Source organism: Triticum dicoccoides, chromosome 1B (assembly GCF_002162155.2).
Source record: "Triticum dicoccoides isolate Atlit2015 ecotype Zavitan chromosome 1B, WEW_v2.0, whole genome shotgun sequence".
Lineage (NCBI taxonomy): Eukaryota > Viridiplantae > Streptophyta > Magnoliopsida > Poales > Poaceae > Triticum > Triticum dicoccoides.
The window spans coordinates 393,275,697-393,293,778 of NC_041381.1; positions in this window are offsets into that span (position 1 = coordinate 393,275,697).

The window sequence follows — 18,082 nt, forward strand, 5'->3', positions numbered from 1 at the left end:
ACCTGCAGCGGCGATGAGAAATGGGGTGCCTAGTCCTGGCGCTGGCCCTCCACCCTCTCGATTCCATTGACGCGGCTGATGATGGGCTTTATGCGCTCCTTGAGCGGCCCGAGGTCCACGTCCTCTGGCAAGCTCTCCAGTGCGGCGTCGAAGTCGAGGTTGGGGTACCAGTACGCCACCTTGGTGAGGACCTTGGTCAGGGCACCCGGCAAAGCTGCCGGGCCTCATTGGCTAGAGAGCTTGCTTTGTTAGAGCAGAACTGCTCCAAGGCTCCAAGGATGCCCTCGAAGAACAGGGTCAGCTTGGCATTGGGGCTCACGTTCGGCTCCGGGGCGTACCTCACGTGCGCCATCCCCATGGCAGCCAGCTTCTTGGTGATCCTATTGGCAACGTCGGTGAGGTAGCTGATCCAGAGGTTTTCGCCCTTCACGAAATCCTCGTGGTTGGCGGCGTCGTTCTTCTGTAGCTGCCTCTCCTTCTCCAGGCTCTTGGTCAGGGTCTCCTCCCGGGCCTTGACCTCCAAAAGCATCCCCTCGAGACCCTCCAGCTTCAGCTTCAGGTCCTTGGTGGAGTCGTTAGCGCGGGTGAGCAGCTCGGCCTTGCCGAGGACTTTGTCCTGCGCCTCCGTCAAGGCACAGCTGACCGTGTCCTTCTCCTTTGTCAGCTCCTCGGCCCTGTTCTTCAGGCCGTCCCGCTCCACCTCCAGCTCCTTCACCTTGTTGTCGTGAGCCAGAGCTTGAGCATCGAGTGCCTCCTTGTGCCTCTGCTTCAGCTCCTGGGTCCGCTCCGCGACGAGCTTCTCGACCTCCTCATCCTTGCCGTGGAGTGTGGCGGCGAGCGCCGCCTCACCAGTGGCGAGGTCCTCCTCCTGGGTGTTTAGTTCGGCCTGGTGCTGGTGCCGGGTGGCCTCGGCCTTGGTGGCCTCTTCCTTCGCTCCCTCCTGGGCCTTCTTGATGTCGGCCTGCTTCAGGAGGAGCTCCTGCTTGCGCTCGGCCAGCTGGTCTTGGGCAGCCTTCAATTCTTCATGGGCCTAGGGAACCAGGCATGCGCCTTGGCGACGCGCTCCTTGAGGTCCGCCTCCGCCTTGCCTGCCGCCGCCTCCCTGGACTTCGCCTTGTCCAGATGGGCGCGGTGGAGCGCGTAGAGCTTCCAGAAGCTGGTGCCCATGGCCCGAAGAAGTTGCTCCTCCTGGGTACCGCCGCCACCGGTGCTCGGTTCGTTGACAACCTCGAGCCCAGTGGCTGTGAGCACCTCGTCGTAGAACACCTCCTCCTCGGCCGGCTCCCTCGTGCCCGCCATCCCTGGAAGGTGGACGGACAAGTCGTCGCCCACCTTCAAGTACCTGCCCGAACCAGAGGCAGCGGAGGATGAGGGTTGATTGTCAAGCACCTCCTCCTCGGCAGCGGCCTTGCCGGCCTCCTCGGCAGCACACTTGCCGGCCTCCTCGGCGGCAGCCTTGCCGCTCTTTCCGGCAGACCCCTTAGCGGCATCCTCAGCAACGGTCTCGGTAGCCTCCTCCGCGGCGATCTTGTCGTCCTCGGCCTCGGCGTCCTTGGCGACCTCCGTGATGATGGCGTCGATGTCCTCCTAGCCCGCCAAGGGAGGATCTGGATACCGAGAAGGGGAATGAGGCAAGTCCAAGACTGAAGTTCAAGAAAGAAGGAAAAGTAGGAACAGAAAGCAGGTGACTTACCCATGCCGAGCTGAGAAGAAGTGCCCCCCTCCCCGCCAACATATGTTGTCGGGACGGAGCCAGCAGTGCCCAAGTGCACCTCCTCCTCCTCCATGCGCATAGGCTCGGTGCTTGGTGCCCTTGCCGGGGACGCCCCTCGGGGCGGTGTGGTCGATGGGGATGGCGTGTTGGGGGTGGCCCTTGGTGGCTCCTCCTGCTGCCGCCCTCCTCCTACAACCACGGCAAGGTCCGTGTCAAAATATTTTACCCCGGCGCACGTTGATGAGGAGTAAGTGGTGGACGCATGCTGGCAGCTGAGCTAGGGGCTGCGCCGGGAGCTGCTGTCCGGCTGATCTCCACAACCGGCGTGTGCGAAGCGCCCGCCGGGGGCTGGTCGCCCGCCGACGCCCTGGCCCTCTTCGCCACCATCTGGGCCAGTGTCTCCCTGTCCCTGCCTCCTCTTCCACTGCCTTCCTTTTCCTCCTTGGGCTGAGAGACCCGAAATCAAAGACGACCTCTGGGTCGATGTCTGCGGGAGGAGGGGAAGGGGATGGAGTACGGTGATGCTTGGACAAAGAGGCAATCGTTTTCTTCTTCACCACCACGGTCTTCGCCGCCTTCTTTGGCGTCGCGGCCCTCGTCTGGCGCACGGGTTCCCCTGGGCCCCTTGCCGCCATTCGGTCCTGCTGGTCCGGACCGGCTCGCCAGAACTGGCCCACCGCAGGACACGTCCTCTTCCCGTGGCCGGAGGGTCGGCGGCCTCGGCCTCTTCCTCGGTCGACTCCTCGACCACCTCCTCAACAAGGGGGGGCTCGGTGTTGGCACCGCTGGCCTCCCCGGCAGCCCCCGCCCACTGGGTGAGCTCCCTCTCCTCCGCGGCCACGTTGGCCTCATCCTCCAAGCCGCCAGCGCTGCCAGCCTCCATCGCAAGCTGCGCCTCAGCCACCCTGGCAGCGATGTAGTCGATCTCCGCCTGGGTGGTGTCCTCGATGAGCAGCGGCTCGTCGTGGTCGTAGCCCTCTGACAAGCTGTTGAAGAACTCTTGCACCTCGCGTGCCAGGGGCTCGACCCAGGACAGCTCGAGGTCGTGCAGTTGAAGACCGGCATCATGTTGTCACGCGCAATATGCGATACTATCCTAAAGAGACTCGAAGGTCCCACCAAGGATAGAACTGCATATTGATACGCTTTTGCAAGGTGGATATCATTACATCAACATTACATAATAGGTGGGGATACATACAAAAGGCACAAACGCCCCAAGAATACATCAACATCATACAAGAGATCATCATCTGACTACGGATGAAACACAAACAGAAACTCAAACGACATCCACCCTGCTAGCCCAGGCTGCCGACCTGGAACCTATCCCCTGATCGAACAAGAAGCAGAAGGAGAACTCCAAAACAAGTAACATCGCTCTCGCGTCATGATCATCGCAAAACCTGTACCTGCAACTGTTGTTTTAGTAATCTGTGAGCCACGAGGACCTAGCAATCACATTACCATGGGTATCAAGACTAGCAAAGCTTAATGCGTATGGAAAGGATAAGTGGTGAGGTTGCAGCAGGACTAAGCATATATGGTGGCTAACATACGCAAATGAGAGCGAGAAGAGAAGCAAACGGAACGGTCGTGAAGCTAGCAATGATCAAGAAGTGATCATGAACCCCTACTTACATCAAACATAACCCAAAAACCGTGTTCACTTCCCGGACTCTGCCGAAAAGAGACCATCACGGCTACACACGCGGTTGATGCATTTTCATTGAGTCAAGTGTCAAGTTATCTACAACCGGACGTTAACAAATTCCCATCTGCCACATAACCACGGGCATGGCTCTAGAAAGTTTATACCCTGCTGGGGTGTCCCAACTTAGCCCATCACAAGCTCTCACGATCAACGAAGGATATTCCTTCTCCCAGGAAGACCTGATCAGTCTCGGAATCCCGATTTACAAGACATCTCGACAATGGTAAAACAATACCAGCAAAGCCGCCCGATGTGCCGACAATCCCGATAGGAGCTGCACATATCTCGTTCTCAGGGCAACAACGGATGAGAATAGCTACGAGTAAAACCAGCCCTCAAGTTTCCCCGAGGTGGCCCCGCAAACAGCTCGGTTGGGACCAGCACTTAGAGAAGCACTGGCCCGGGGGGGGGGGCTAAAATAAAGATGACCCTCAGGAGTTCGACTCCTAAGGGAAAAGTATAGGTGGTGGTGAGGCAAATGGTAAAACCAAGGTTGGGCCGAGTCTTCCACCCTTTACCAAGTATATATGTGCATTAATTAAATAAGAGATATTGTGATATCCCAACATAATCCTGTCCATCATGGAGCAATCTTCAACTTCACCTGCAACTAACAATGCTATAAGAGGGCTGAGCAAAAGCGGTAACATAGCCAAACAATGGTTTGCTAGGAAGGGTGAAAAAGGTTAGAGGCTGACATGGCAATCTGGGAGGCTTGATAGACAAGAGATAGGTAGCGCTACAAAGCGATAGAACGAAGCAACTAGCATAGCAATGATAGTAGTGAGATCCAGGGTAACGGTCCTCTTGCAAGCATCAAAACAATATGCTACAACATCTCAACGTGAAAACAAAAGGCATGGGCATGAAGTACAGGTAAAGCATGACAAAACATGAACACTGAGCTATCTCCAGAAAACACTATAACATGCTCAAAAGGACATGGCAAGATTGCAAATAATAACAGTTTCACAGACTTGGCAGAATTCACTGTGCATGGCAGAAATAACATTAGGTTGCAATGTTTAGAGCTATCAAACATGTTACAGCAAGCTATCATGACAGACTTAAGCATGGCATGCTAATACTATAGACAAAGAACAAAACTCCCTTACTGATCTACTCCCAAAGATCAACAAAAAACATGGTAGCATTCATGCAAACATGACAAACGATATGACAGATTCAGACTTGATGAAAATAACAGCACATGGCAGGAACAACGATAAGTAGGCATGTTGGTGAGCTTGTACCACTCACCACAGAGCAATTCATGGCATGTCAAATCAAACCACAATAAGATGACATAATTATGAAGCTAAACATGGCAAGAGCAAGCCCATCGGGTACATGGATCACTAGCAAAACACATGGCAAAACTGAACTAAAAGTTGACAGGCTGACAGCAACATTATTTAGCAACTTGAGAGCAAGATTACAACAAGCTACAGCAGGCTATAAATGCAAACAACGGCATGGATGGATAGAACACATCATGCATAACAAAACATACTTAGTGAACATCTCCATATTATGCACGGAATGACTTGTAGCAGCAGGTTTACATAGCATCATGATATAGCAGTTTCAGCCTATCAAAATAGTAACAGCAAGTACCCTACTTCACGAGCTAAATGCACTCACCACAAGGCACACAAAAATGCATGGATTTCACCACTGTAAAGATGGCATGATGTAGCTCAAAACTCATGTAGACATCAAGCTCATAAGATGCACACACAAAATGCAATGAAAAAGACAAATCACCAAGTTATAACAGTTTCAGCAGGTTAACATCATATAGCACTCTCACAATGATGATTTGGGCATCAAGATGAACTCAAACGAGCATGGCACAATGGAACAAAATGAAAAGCACCTCACGATGAACAGTTTGATATATTACACGCACAAAACAAAGTTACGAGCATGAAGTTATGATGCAATGAACATAGCATTAAAAAGATAAGATCCAGGGACTTAGTGGAAAATAATAGACCTCGAGCGGAAAAAGTCAATGGTGGTGGATCTCGCCGGAGATGGCGAGGGAGGGCCTGGGGCGGCCGGATCGGAGCCGGGACGATGGATCCGAGCGGCTTCTGCCCGGATCTAGCCGGAGGCGGGGACCGGCAACGAGGGGAAGGCCGGAGGCGGCGGGGCCGGAGTTGGAGCAGGAGCTCGCCGGCAGAGCTCGGCCCCGATCGGTGGTGGGGTCAGTGCTGGAGGCGGCCGGGGCGAGGCCTCCGGTGGTGGCGGTGGTCGGCGGCGGCGTGAGGTGGCGCTGGAGCGCGGAAGCACGGGAGCCGGGCGGCGGCGGCGCTCGCTCGTGCGTGCGGGCTTGGGCACGGGCCTCGATGGGCTTCGCGGGCCTAACCCGGGCCTGGGCGGGCCCCGGTGGGGGGAAGCCGACAAGGGACGCATGGCGAACGGGGAGTGGGCACCGGGACGTCGCCGCTGACTTGGCGGCGGCGCTGGGTGGTGGCTGGCGGCTGGGGCAGCGCCAAGTGGCGGAGGAGGAGAGGGCCGGCGAAGAAAATGAGGGGAGAGAGGGCTAGAGGTAGGTGGGGGCTAGGGTTAGGCTAGGGACGCCCAAAATGGCATGGGGAGGGGGTTTAAATAGGGAAAAGGGCTAGGGTTAGGAGGTTTTTGCTCTGTTTCGGAGCCGTTCGATCGCCATCGGATGCTCCGGAGCGGAGGGGTGGGTAGTTGGGCCAAGAAGACTGTGTAGAAGAGTTGGGTTGAGAGGAGAGACGAGAATAGCAGCCCGGCAATGGTTTTCGGAGACCAAAAATGTCCGACGTTTAAACTGGCTATATTGCGGTTGTATGTATAACGGTTGGGCCATCAAACGAACTCCGAATATGATGAAATTTGACAGACGGTCTATCTACACTATAATAAGACCGCACACCAAGTTTCATCCCATTCCGATAATGTTTTTATGCCACTTATAAAATAATAATTCTGAGGTGCCGAGGGCGCGTGCGAGTGTGAAAGGGCTCGGAACGGACAACGGAGAGAACCGGCAGAACCCGAACGGATGCAAGTTTTGAAAAACATGCAGATGAAATGCAGATGATGACATGGCAAAATGCAACACGCAAGAAAATGACATGGAAACAAAGGCGAATAACTGGAAGACACTTGCGCATCGAATCCAGTGCGTTACACATGTCGAGGATGGCAGACCGGCACGTGTTGTTGCTCAGTGGGAACACACCCGGCGGCAACCCAAACAGGGCCCCCTTGATGACCTTGCCGGCCTTCGCGGCCCTGCCAGTCCTATCCACCCTGCCTTCACTGAACACATCAAGCTGGAAGTGCCTCTGGCAGAATTAGGCGTTTCCTATCACCGTGAAGTTATGCTTCAGACCGGGGCAGAGCCTCATGATGTCGGCCGCGTTCCTGAAGTCCCAGGCCGGCCTCCCCTTGTTGTGCAGCGGGGCGATTCGGTGGCGGATGATGTCCGCTCCAATCATCTCCAGGGTGAGCCCGACCGTGGTGAGGCGATGGATCCTGGTGGTGGCGATCGAAAGCTTCGCATCGTCAGCGTCGAGGTCGCCCCAGTCCTCGGCACGGGTCGGCGGGCTCTGACGAACCCGGCAGAACTCAGACGGGTTCTTCTCCTCGATCCAGCACCACCGACCTCGCCACTCATCCCACCTCTCCTTGTGGGTACCCTACGAATATGTGCCCTTCTCTTGGGCCCTCGGGATCTAGGAGATGCTCCTGGAGAGGGCGCCCCCTGGTTGGAGGCGAGGGTAGAACTAGTGGCGGAAGAGCGCCGTGTTGGGAAGCACCCCGGCGAAGCCCTCACAGAGGTGGGCAAAGGACACCATGCACGCCATGGCATTCGGTGTAAGATCCAAAAGACGGAAGCCGAAGGTGCGCATGACATCGTTGAAGAAATCAGAGATAGGGGGAAGAGCCCGCAGGAGAAGAAATCAACGAAGAAGGGGTACCGATTTGGGCCGGCCTTGACGCAGTTGGCGGGGATGACGCGCGTGGCAGGGTGCCCCGTCGTCTCCACCGCCCACAGAGGCCTGAAGAAGTCCTTGAGGTGAAATACATTGACCGATGACGGGGAGAAGTAGGCAAACTGTGCCCGCCGCACCGCCGCCTCGTTCTCTGGCACTTCCCTCTCCACGGGATCCTTGGCCGCCCCCTTGCCCTTGCCAGTCTTGGGCGTCATGGCGGCTGGGCGCAGTGGCGACAAGCAGAAGTGAGAGCTCTAGGAGGAAGAAGATGGGGACAGCGGTGTCGAGATTGGAGAAAGCACATAGGGTAAATGAGCAGCGCGCCTGTGGTTATTCCTTTTTATGGGGAAGGCGCGGGCCGCCTCTTTACCATTTACTACGACATGACGCCTGCGTGCAGCAGGCACCCCACACATGCCCCCCACGTCATGCATGACCCTCCACGTCGCACATTGAACTCGAGTCATGGGGAAGCACAGCGGACGAAGGAGTTACCACGGTAAAAATTGGCCCCCCCTGCCCACCCACCGTTCTGGGCCGATCCCAACAACGCGTCGCGCTTATGTGTGGCCCAGGCCCGGGGGCTCTTGTCGGTGTACAGAAGTAGGGGCTCTACTTTCTACCCCTTTACTTGTGCATGGGTAGTCAGAGCCGCGCCCGCGGCCACACTTAGCAGGGCAGAGGAGGGAAGCCGAGGCCACAGGACGATCAAAGCAACGCCAAGACCATAAACACAAGAAGCAGAGAGGGTGAGGTGGACTCCCCGTCAAGAGCCTTGCCGGGGCGACTTTCCCAACGCCAGCGGAGCGCGCCACCATTGAGCCCGAGGGTTCCAACATCATCAGCCACATTGGAACCAAGGCTCGGGAGGCACCTCCGTGGTGGCATGCAGATCTTCGTGAAGATCATTAACACACAAGATCAGATGAGGACCAGAAGACGGCGATCCTCTGCACGATCCCTGCCGAGGAAATCCACGAGACCTCTGGCAAGATCCTTGCCGGGGACGTCCACAGTGTCGCGGCAAGACCCTTGTCGGGCCCCGACAGGACCCTTGTCGAGGACATCAGCGGGGCCGCGCCAGGCCCGTGCCCGCCAAGGCTCCACCGCCATTCCCATGCAGCTGCCAGCCCAGCCAGCCAGGCGAGCACCTACATGGCGACGTGCGGCCCTGGCGCCAACTCAGCAAGCACCTGTGTGGTGGTGTGCAGATCTTCTGAAGACGCTGCCACCGCTCTAGCTCAGCAGCCTGCCATCCTACATGGCGTGGCATGCCTCGCTGGCCTGGGCGCGTGTCGAGGCAAGGCGAAGCGGTGACAGCAAGAAGGGCACGTCGCAGCGTATTAAATGCGTTTGTCCAACGCTGCCAGAGGATAGACTCAGCCACCACATGCACTTTCCACCTCCTGTGCGCCACTGTGGTGTCCCCTTTTTCCTATAAAAGGAGGCCCGAGGCGTACGAGAGAGGGATTTAGCTCTTTTGAGCAAATCACGCATGGTAGCTAGCTCAAGAACACTGAAATACACACCAAAGCATGACTAGGGTATTACGCATCCTGGCGGCCCAAACCTGGGTAAACGATCTATGTGCTGGCTCTTAGACCTGCTCTTTCCACAACCCCGCACCCGCCGACCATAGTAGGGATTCCAGTGATCCCATAGTTTTCTATGTCGGTGTCAAAACCAGCGGATCTCGGGTAGGGGGTCCCGAACTGTGCGTCTAAGGCTAATGGTAACATGAGGCAGGGGACACGATGTTTTACCCAAGTTCGGGCCCTCTCGATGGAGGTAATACCCTACTTCCTACTTGATTGATCTTGATGATATGAGTATTACAAGAGTTGATCTACCACGAGATCGTAGAGGCTAAACCCTAAGAGCTAGCCTATGATTATGATTGTCCTCGTCCTACAGACTAAACCCTCCGGTTTATATAGACACCGGAGGACGCTAGGGTTACACAGAGTCGGTTACAAAGAAGGAGATCTAACATCTGAATCGCCAAGCTTGCCTTGCACGCAAAGGAGAGTCCCATCCGGACACGGGATGAAGTCTTGAATCTTGTATCTTCATAGTCCAACAGTCTGGCCAAATTGTATAGTTCGGCTATCCGAATACCCCCTTGTCCAGGACGGCGTCAGTAGCCCCCGAACCAGGCTTCAATGACGATGAGTCCGGCATGCAGATTGTCTTCGGCATTGCAAGGCGGGTTCTTCTCCAAATCCAGAGTACCTATTGTAGCAAAGAGTGTCCAGCTTCCCATCAATGTTGTGTTCCTCGTCTTTTGTGCCTCAATAATGGCCATCCCCACATGTCGAGCGAATAAGAGGGGCCGGGGCATTTTTACATTTGCCACCCTGACGCTGCAGGCGAATCGTCTATTTGGAGAGACGGGGATCCTCAGATCCAAATCTCACCTTCTTCCCTCAAGCAAGCATCCGATAGAGCGCATCCGAAAAAAACCATTCCACCATGGCCGGTCGCCGCAGCTCCTCTTCTCGCTCCCTTAGCTCTAAGCCATGTGATTGAGAAAAATGTTCTGTCCCCCACAGCCATTTAGTAGAGTTGCAGACCCAAGGGTTTCTTCCACCCGGGTACATGGTCCCCGTCCGAGCCGGACTAGCCACCTATAATGGCGGGGCACAAGCGGAGAGATCTCCTAACCCATCTCAGGGGAGAGCGGGTATGCCTCATCCCATATTTGCTAAGAGGCGTCGGGTTTCCAGTCCACCCATTCCTCCATGGTCTCTTGGAGTTCTACGGCCTCCAGTTGCATAACTTTACCCCCGCCTCCGTGCTGCACATCGCCAGATACGTTGCCCTCTGTGAGTTATTCCTGGGCTGCGAGGCTCACTTCGGGTTATGGAAGAAGTTATTCTGCCTCGTCCCTCATAATCAGGGGGGATCTATATCAAGTGGGCGGAGACGAAATATGGTGTGTTGCCCAGACCGGATACATGTCCGGCATTCCAAAGAAGGCATCCGAAGACTGTCCCTCGGAGTGGTTTTATGTAGATGACGTTCCCCTTACGGACCCAATCCGGACGGGCCTTCCTGAGTTTAATGACGCTCCACTGAAGAAACACCAAAGTTGGCGCCCTCGGAGCCCCCAGGAGGAAGATGACAGAGAAGTATACTTCCTGATGGGCAGGATAAAGACACTGGCCCAATCAGGACTGACAATAGTCGAAGTTATATCAATATGCATAATGCGGGGGGGGGGGTGCAGCCACTTCAATATCGGGGGAAGCCCATGTGGCACTTCAACGAGGGAGACGATGCCACCCACTGGGGGCGTATCCGGACTCCGCCACCGCTCTGGCGAAAATACTTTCCGATTTATATAAAGGAGAAGAAGACGAGTTGCTCCGCATTAAACCGCGGGATGGATTTTCCATGTACAACTCACCGAGCTGGGTAAGCCATAACTCTTTGCTCAACTCTATTCATTCTTGCATCCTTCATCACAATCATTTACCATGACATTTCTAAACAAGAACTGAGGAAGGCCGTGAAAGAGTTCAACAGCCCCTCTCCGCAGCCAGAGGATCCTGGCCGGGACCTCGACCCCGGACTTGAAGAAGATCTGGATATATCTATGGAGCTTGTCGACGGGACATTTTATCAGGCAAGCTGTGACAGCACCTTGGTGGACATTATTGCCGACTATCCCGGACTGCTCCCTGCGCCGCGTGTAAGCAAAACTGAAGCCCTAACCTCCGAAGAGGATTCCTTCCTTATACCATGCCTTATGCACAAATATCGTATTTTATAGAGATGACCATTGGAATGCGGCGCCGAGCCCCTAGGGGCTCATTAGCAAAGGGCATCCGGGCCAGGCAGGCTCAAGAGGAAGGCGGTTAGGGTCGAAACACCGTCACAGAGGTATAATCAAAATCCGCTCTGCGATTATCATTTTTGAAATGTGACGGCGTCCATCGTGTCATGGTAGAAAGAGTAATCGCCGGACTATATCCGGAGATCCTGCCGGTCACGCCTCCACCAGCCGGATTCCAGAACTGGCTTCAAGAGAGGAGGCTAATGTGGGGTCGATGCCGAATTGTCCCCGACAGAGGATGCAGATAGGCTCTCTGCCACAAATTCTGAAGTAGAGAGCGTCATGAAAATCACCAGCGCCGACGGGCCGTACTCCGCAATGGTAATTTTTCCGAAGAGGCATTCAATGCCTTCAATTCAAGAGACGCATACATCCGAGCTGTCCAAGATGGACTCGCCCTAGCGACGGACCAGTATGCAAAGGATATACGGGTAAGAAAATTTGATAAGCATGTATAACAGTAGCCCGTGAGACTTGAAACAGTTGGAACAACTACTTTAAGGATCATTGTATGCACAAGTTCTTGTAGAGAAGAATACCCATTTAACTCAGGATCTTGAGGAGTGCAAGACCCAGCTGAGGGCCGCAGTTGCCAAACTAGAGGAATCCCAGAAGGCCTCATCTGGTAACACTTTTCTCAATAGAGAAATTTTAAGGACGTATACCAGTTAGCATGTGGCTTGATTTATAAGTCTAACAGAAGATTCTGCAGACAATCCCGGAGAGAATATGGAGGTCGTAAAAGATAGCAAGTCATATCTCCAAAGACAGCTAAATGCTGGCGAGCATGTGCTTACGCAGGTTAGGCAGGAGGAAAACAATCTCCAAGATGCCAACATCTGGCTGGGCGTCGAATTAGCAGATGTTCGAGCTCAGCTTGCGGACTCCATGAAGGAGAACGGGAGGCTTCGTCACGACATTTATGGTAAGTGCTTAAACAAACTGCAGTATAGTTCGACGAGGAGGCGTATTAATAGAATTATGTCTGTAGGTATGCTGACGGGCCGTCCTGAAGAGGAGATGCCCTGGTCTGCAGGCGATTTGCTGCAAGATCTCTCACAACTGCACGGACGAGCTCGACAGGTGATGCAGGTTATTGCCCAGGCCTTGTGGCCATCCGCTTCACTGCCATGAGGCATGGGGGAGCTCATGGATATGCTCAAAGGAGCACGACGGCGCTTCCGGTTATGGAAGGTGTCAGCCTGCCAACAAGGTGCAAGGGAAGCCAGGGCCATGGCGAAGACGTGATACGCCAAGGCTGACCCAAACCATATGGCCGAAGTCGGACCGGTGGGGCCAGATGGGCAAGACATTCCCGTAAGTCTGGTGTATGACCAAGTAGCGTTAGCCGCAAAGTATTCCCAAAAGGATTGTAGGCTAGACAGCCTGTTGGATGGTATAGAGGAAGAATATAGCCAGTCCAAGTGATTATGTAATTCAATGGACATTTGTAGTCCCTAGCCGGATTGAAAATCATTTGTCATGGTGGACCTTTTCGCTTCAGCCCCCGGACCCGATAGTCCGGGGTGTATCCGAATACCCGCTCAGTTATGTAAAACTGGGGTATGCGTGGAAACTAGGCGTAGGGGTCATAAGTTCTTGAACAGACAAGTACCCAACTAGTTATGTTATATTACATGGGTAGTAAGAAACATCTTTCAGAAAGAATAGTTTCGTTAGGGGTTCCTTCCCTGGGTACGCATGCATCGATGTGCATGTCTGAACTGCGAACAGAAGCGCAGGATACAAAACATCTGGCGATTTACATTGTAATAAACGAAAAAAACATCTTTTGTTCACCTACCAAATATTCCCTCAAGAATGCTAGCTTTCGGCTTCACCCAGTCTGAGGTACACATCCGACTGAACCGGCAGTAACAATCACAGATGTGCTCCCCTTATGCCCTAGCCGAATTAACGAGAACGTAGGGCATAAACACAAGAGCTAGGCAACCCAGCATGGCCAAATCTTAAGTCATATCGATGCATATAATGGCGAAGAAAAGGCACATATGGAAAAGGACGCATATGTGGTAGGCAGGAAGCCATAAAAGTAATTATATTTAGCTTCCGTATAGGAAGCCCCCAGGTATGGTGAGCACACATAGTGCGGCCGGAGCGATTCAAGCATCTGCATAGTATTTAATACCTTGTGTGAAGAAGGTAAAGAGGGTGAGAAAGGAGAAAAAAAGGAGAACATAATTGAAAGAGCGGAGGTAAGGACACGAACACTAAGTTCGGCACTAGGCGTAGAACCTCCGGAGTCTGGCCGCGTTCCATGGGTTCGGCTCGAGTCTGTTATCGGATGAATTGCGCAGATGGTACGCTCCTCCGGTGAGAACTTTGTCAATGATGAAGGGACCCTCCCACTTGGGTTTGAGCTTGTCCTTCTACTTCTATGGTAGGCGTAGAACGAGTTCGCCAATGTTATAAGTCTTGGCCCGCACTTCTCTGCTTTCTTACCTTTCAGCTTGCTGTTGATAGAATGCGGAACAGGCTTTTGCAACATCGCGCTCCTCCTCCAGGGCATCTAAGTTGTCCTGCCGATCTAGCTCGGCTTCCTTCTCTTCGTACATGCACACGCGAGGTGAGTCATGGATTATGTCGCAGGGCAGAACTGCTTCTGCGTCGTACACCATAAAAATGGTGTATATCCGGTGGTACGATTCGGCATGGTCCGTAGCCCCCAGAGTACGGAGTCGAGCTCCTCGACCCAGTGCGTGTCCGATTCCTTCAAGGATCGCACTAGTCTAGGTTTGATGCCGCTCATGATGAGACCATTTTCATGTTCGACTTGACCGTTTGTTTGGGGATGATAGACGGAGGCGTAATCTAGCTTAATGTCCATGTTGCCGCACCAAGTTTTCACTTCATCGGTTGTGAAGTTTGAGCCATTGTCAGTGATGATGCTGTGGGGGACGCCGTAACGGTGTACAACCCCTGATATGAAATCTATCACTGGTCCAGATTCAGCAGTTTTAACTGGTTTGGCTTCTATCCATTTGGTGAACTTGTCCACCATGACCAACAAGTATTTTCTCTTATGGCTTCCCCCTTTAAGAGGTCCGACCATATCCAGCCCCCAAACCACGAAGGGCCAAGTTATGGGGATTGTTTGGAGAGCGGTAGGGGGCATATGGCTTTGATTGACGAAAAGCTGGCAACCGACGCAATGTTGGACAAGGCCCTGTGCATCTGCCCGGGCTGTCGGCCAATAAAAACCTGTACGGAAGGCTTTGTTGACAAGTGCCCGGGCTGCAGCATGGTACCCGCCGAGTCAGGCATGGATTTCAGCCAAGAGCTGCCGCCCTTCCTCTTCGGAGATGTATCTTTGGAGCACTCTGGTGGCACTTTTCTTATAGAGCTCTCCCTCATGGACTTTGTAGGCCTTGGAACGCCACACAATACAACATGCTTCATTTTGGTCCTCGGGGAGTTCTTGCCTATTTAGGTAGGCCAAGAAGGGCTCAGTCCACGGGGCGATAACGGCCATGATTTCGTGGGCCGAAGGTGTTATTTCGGTGGTGGAGCCCCTGATTACGTCAGATGGTTCGGAATTTGGGGTTGTGTTCGGAGCCGGACTGGTGTTACCGGTCTCCCCTTCCCATACCACGGATAGCTTGAACAACCTTTCCAAGAATATATTAGGTGGGACGGGGTCGCGTTTAGCGCCGATGCGGGCGAGAATATCCGCCGCTTGGTTGTTTTCGCGGACCACATGGTGGAATTCGAGCCCCTTGAACCGAGCTGACATTTTAAGGACGGCATTACGATAGGCCGCCATTTTCGGATCCTTGGCATCGAAGTCTCCATTTATTTGTGATATTGCGAGGTTCGAGTCCCCGCGCACTTCTTGGCATTGAATGCCCATAGAGACTGCCATCCGAAGACCATGCAACAGAGCCTCGTATTCGGCTGCGTTGTTGGAGTATGCATATAATATTTGGAGTACGTATTGGACCGTGTCTCCGGTGGGGGATGTCAGGACTACACCCGCTCCCAATCGGGCCAGCATTCTAGAGCCGTCGAAGTGCATGATCCAACTGGAGTATGCGCCGTACTCTTTAGGGAGTTCGGCTTCTGTCCATTCAGCGAAAAAGTCGGCCAGTACTTGCGACTTAATGGCCCGCCATGGTTTGTATACTATGTCGAACGGGAGGAGCTCGATAGCCCATTTAGCAATCCGGCCCATGGCGTCGCGGTTGTTTATTATGTCATTTAGTGGTACTTCGGAGGCCACCATAATCAAACACTCTTGGAAGTAGTGTCATAGCTTCCGGGATGCCATGAAGACCGCGTACGCTATCTTTTGATAGTGTGGGTATCGAGATTTGCATGGAGTGAGGACAGTGGACACGTAATATACCGGCTTTTGGAGCGGGAACCGGTGTCCGTCTGCTTCTCGTTCGATGACGAGCACTGCGCTTACAACCTGGTGTGTTGCAGCTATGTATAATAGCATAGGTTCGCCAGTATTTGGCGCGGTCAGGACTGGATTGCTGGCCAATAGGGTCTTTATTTCATCCAGTCCGACCGTGGCCGCATCCGTCCACTCGAAGTGTTCGGTGCGTCGAAGAAGGCGATAGAGAGGTAGTGCCTTTTCTCCTAATCGGGAGATAAAGCGGCTTAAGGCAGCCACACATCCAGTTAATTTCTGGATCTGCTTGAGGTCTGTTGGGATAGCCAACTGTGACAGAGCTCGGATTTTTGTTGGATTTGCTTTGATTCCTCTATTGGAAACGATGAAGCCGAGCAACTTCCTGGAGGGTACGCCGAAAACACATTTTTCCGGGTTGAGCTTGATGTCATATGTTTGGAGGTTGTCGAACGTGAGTCTCAAGTCATCTATTAAAGTTTCGACATGTCTTGTTTTGATGACCACGTCGTCCACGTATGCCTCCACTGTTTTGCTGATTTGCTTCTCCATGCATGTCTGAATCATGCGTTGGTAGGTTGCACCGGCATTTTTGAGCCCGAAGGCATAATGTTGAAACAAAAGGGGCCATATGGCGTTATGAAGGCCGTTGTGGCTTGGTCGGATTCCGCCATCTTTATCTGATGGTATCTGGAGTATGCGTCGAGGAAACATAGTGAGTCATGTCTTGAAGTGGTGTCGGTGATCTGGTCAATGCGAGGGAGGGGGAAGGGATCCTTAGGGCAGGCCTTGTTGAGGTCTTTGAAATCGACGCATAGGCGCCAGGATTTGTCCTTCTTTGGTACCATTACCAGGTTTGCTAGGCAATCCAGATGTTTTATATCTCTGATGAACCCGGCCTCGAGTAGATTGGCTAGCTCTTCTCCCATGGCTTACCGCTTAGGCTCTGAAAAGCGCCTAAGAGTCTGCTTGACTGGCTTGTATCCTTTCAGTATATTGAGGTTGTGTTCGGCCAGCCTGCGTGGGATGCCCGGCATGTCTGAAGGATGCCAGGCAAAAATGTCCCAATTCTCGCGTAGGAAGTCTCGCAGTGCGGCGTCCATTGTGGGGCTCAACTGTGTCCCAATGGAAGCTGTCTTTGTGGAGTCCGTTGGGTGGACCTGGAATTTTACTATCTCGTCCGCGAGCTTGAAAGATGTGGACTTGTGTCGCTTGTCGAGTATCACGTCGTCTCTGTCCACTGTGGCACGCAGCATTGTTAGTTCTTCGGCCGCTAGGGCTTCGGATAATGCTTCCAGGGCTAGTGCGGCAGTTTTACTTTCGGCACGGAGTGCGACGTCCGGGTCACTAACTAGAGTGATGATTCCATTAGGTCTGGGCATTTTGAGCTTCATGTACCAGTAATTGGGTATGGCTTGAAAGCTTGTGAATGCATCCCGCCCTAAAAGGGCGTGTTATCCGTTGCTGAACGGGGCCACTTGGAACGTGATTTATTCGGACATGTAATTCTCCGGCGTGTCGAATACCACATCCAGTGTGATTTTTCCCGCATACCGTGCCTACCGACTAGGGATGATTCCCTTGAAGGTCGTGCTGCTTTGCTCAATGCGACTTTTGTCAATTTCCATCTTGTTGAGGGTTTCTTCGTAGATGAGGTTTAATCCGCTTCCGCCATCCATGAGTACTTTAGTGAGCCGGAAGCCGTCCACGATTGGGCTAAGGACCAAAGCGGCTGGTGCCCTGACTGTTTGGAATTGAGGTTCGTCACTGGCAGTGAAGGTTATAGCAGTGTCGCTCCACGGATTTATTTCTGCCACGTGGCAGACTTGAGCGAAACTTTAATGAGCTCGCTTGCGCCTTTTGTTTGAGGCGAAAGTCTCGAAGACCGTCAGTACCGCATTGTTGTCCTCGGCGGGATGTTGCTCTGCGTTATGGTTTACAAGGATATCCTCGCCACTTTTTTCTACCTGCTGGAGTATCCAACATGTTCCAAGGCTATGCGTTGGCGTGGTATCCAGCGTACTGTGAATTTTGCATGGCCCATTGAGCCATTCTTCCAATACGGTTCCACGCCCTAGAGAAGGCTTTGGTTTTTTGGGAATTGGATCGGGTAACTTACGAGAGTTTACCCTTTTAGTTTGGACGAAGGGTTTGGTGAGAGCCGGATTATCCCAGAAGTCTGTTTGGGTTTTCCAGGCGCTTTCCATCGCACAATACTTCTGTAGTATGGTTGCTAAGTCAGCAAAGTGTACTATGTCACGACGACTTATGGAGTTGAGGATCCCTTCGTTCGTGCAATTTATGCAGAAAAGTGAGATTGTGTCTTCCTCGCGACAGTCCTTGACCTTGTTTATCACAAGGAGGAATCTGGCCCAGTAGCGATGTACCGTCTCTTGGGGCTCTTGTCTGATATGGGATAGATGGCATAAGTTTGGGTGAGCAGGTGTATTTAAATCCGAATTTT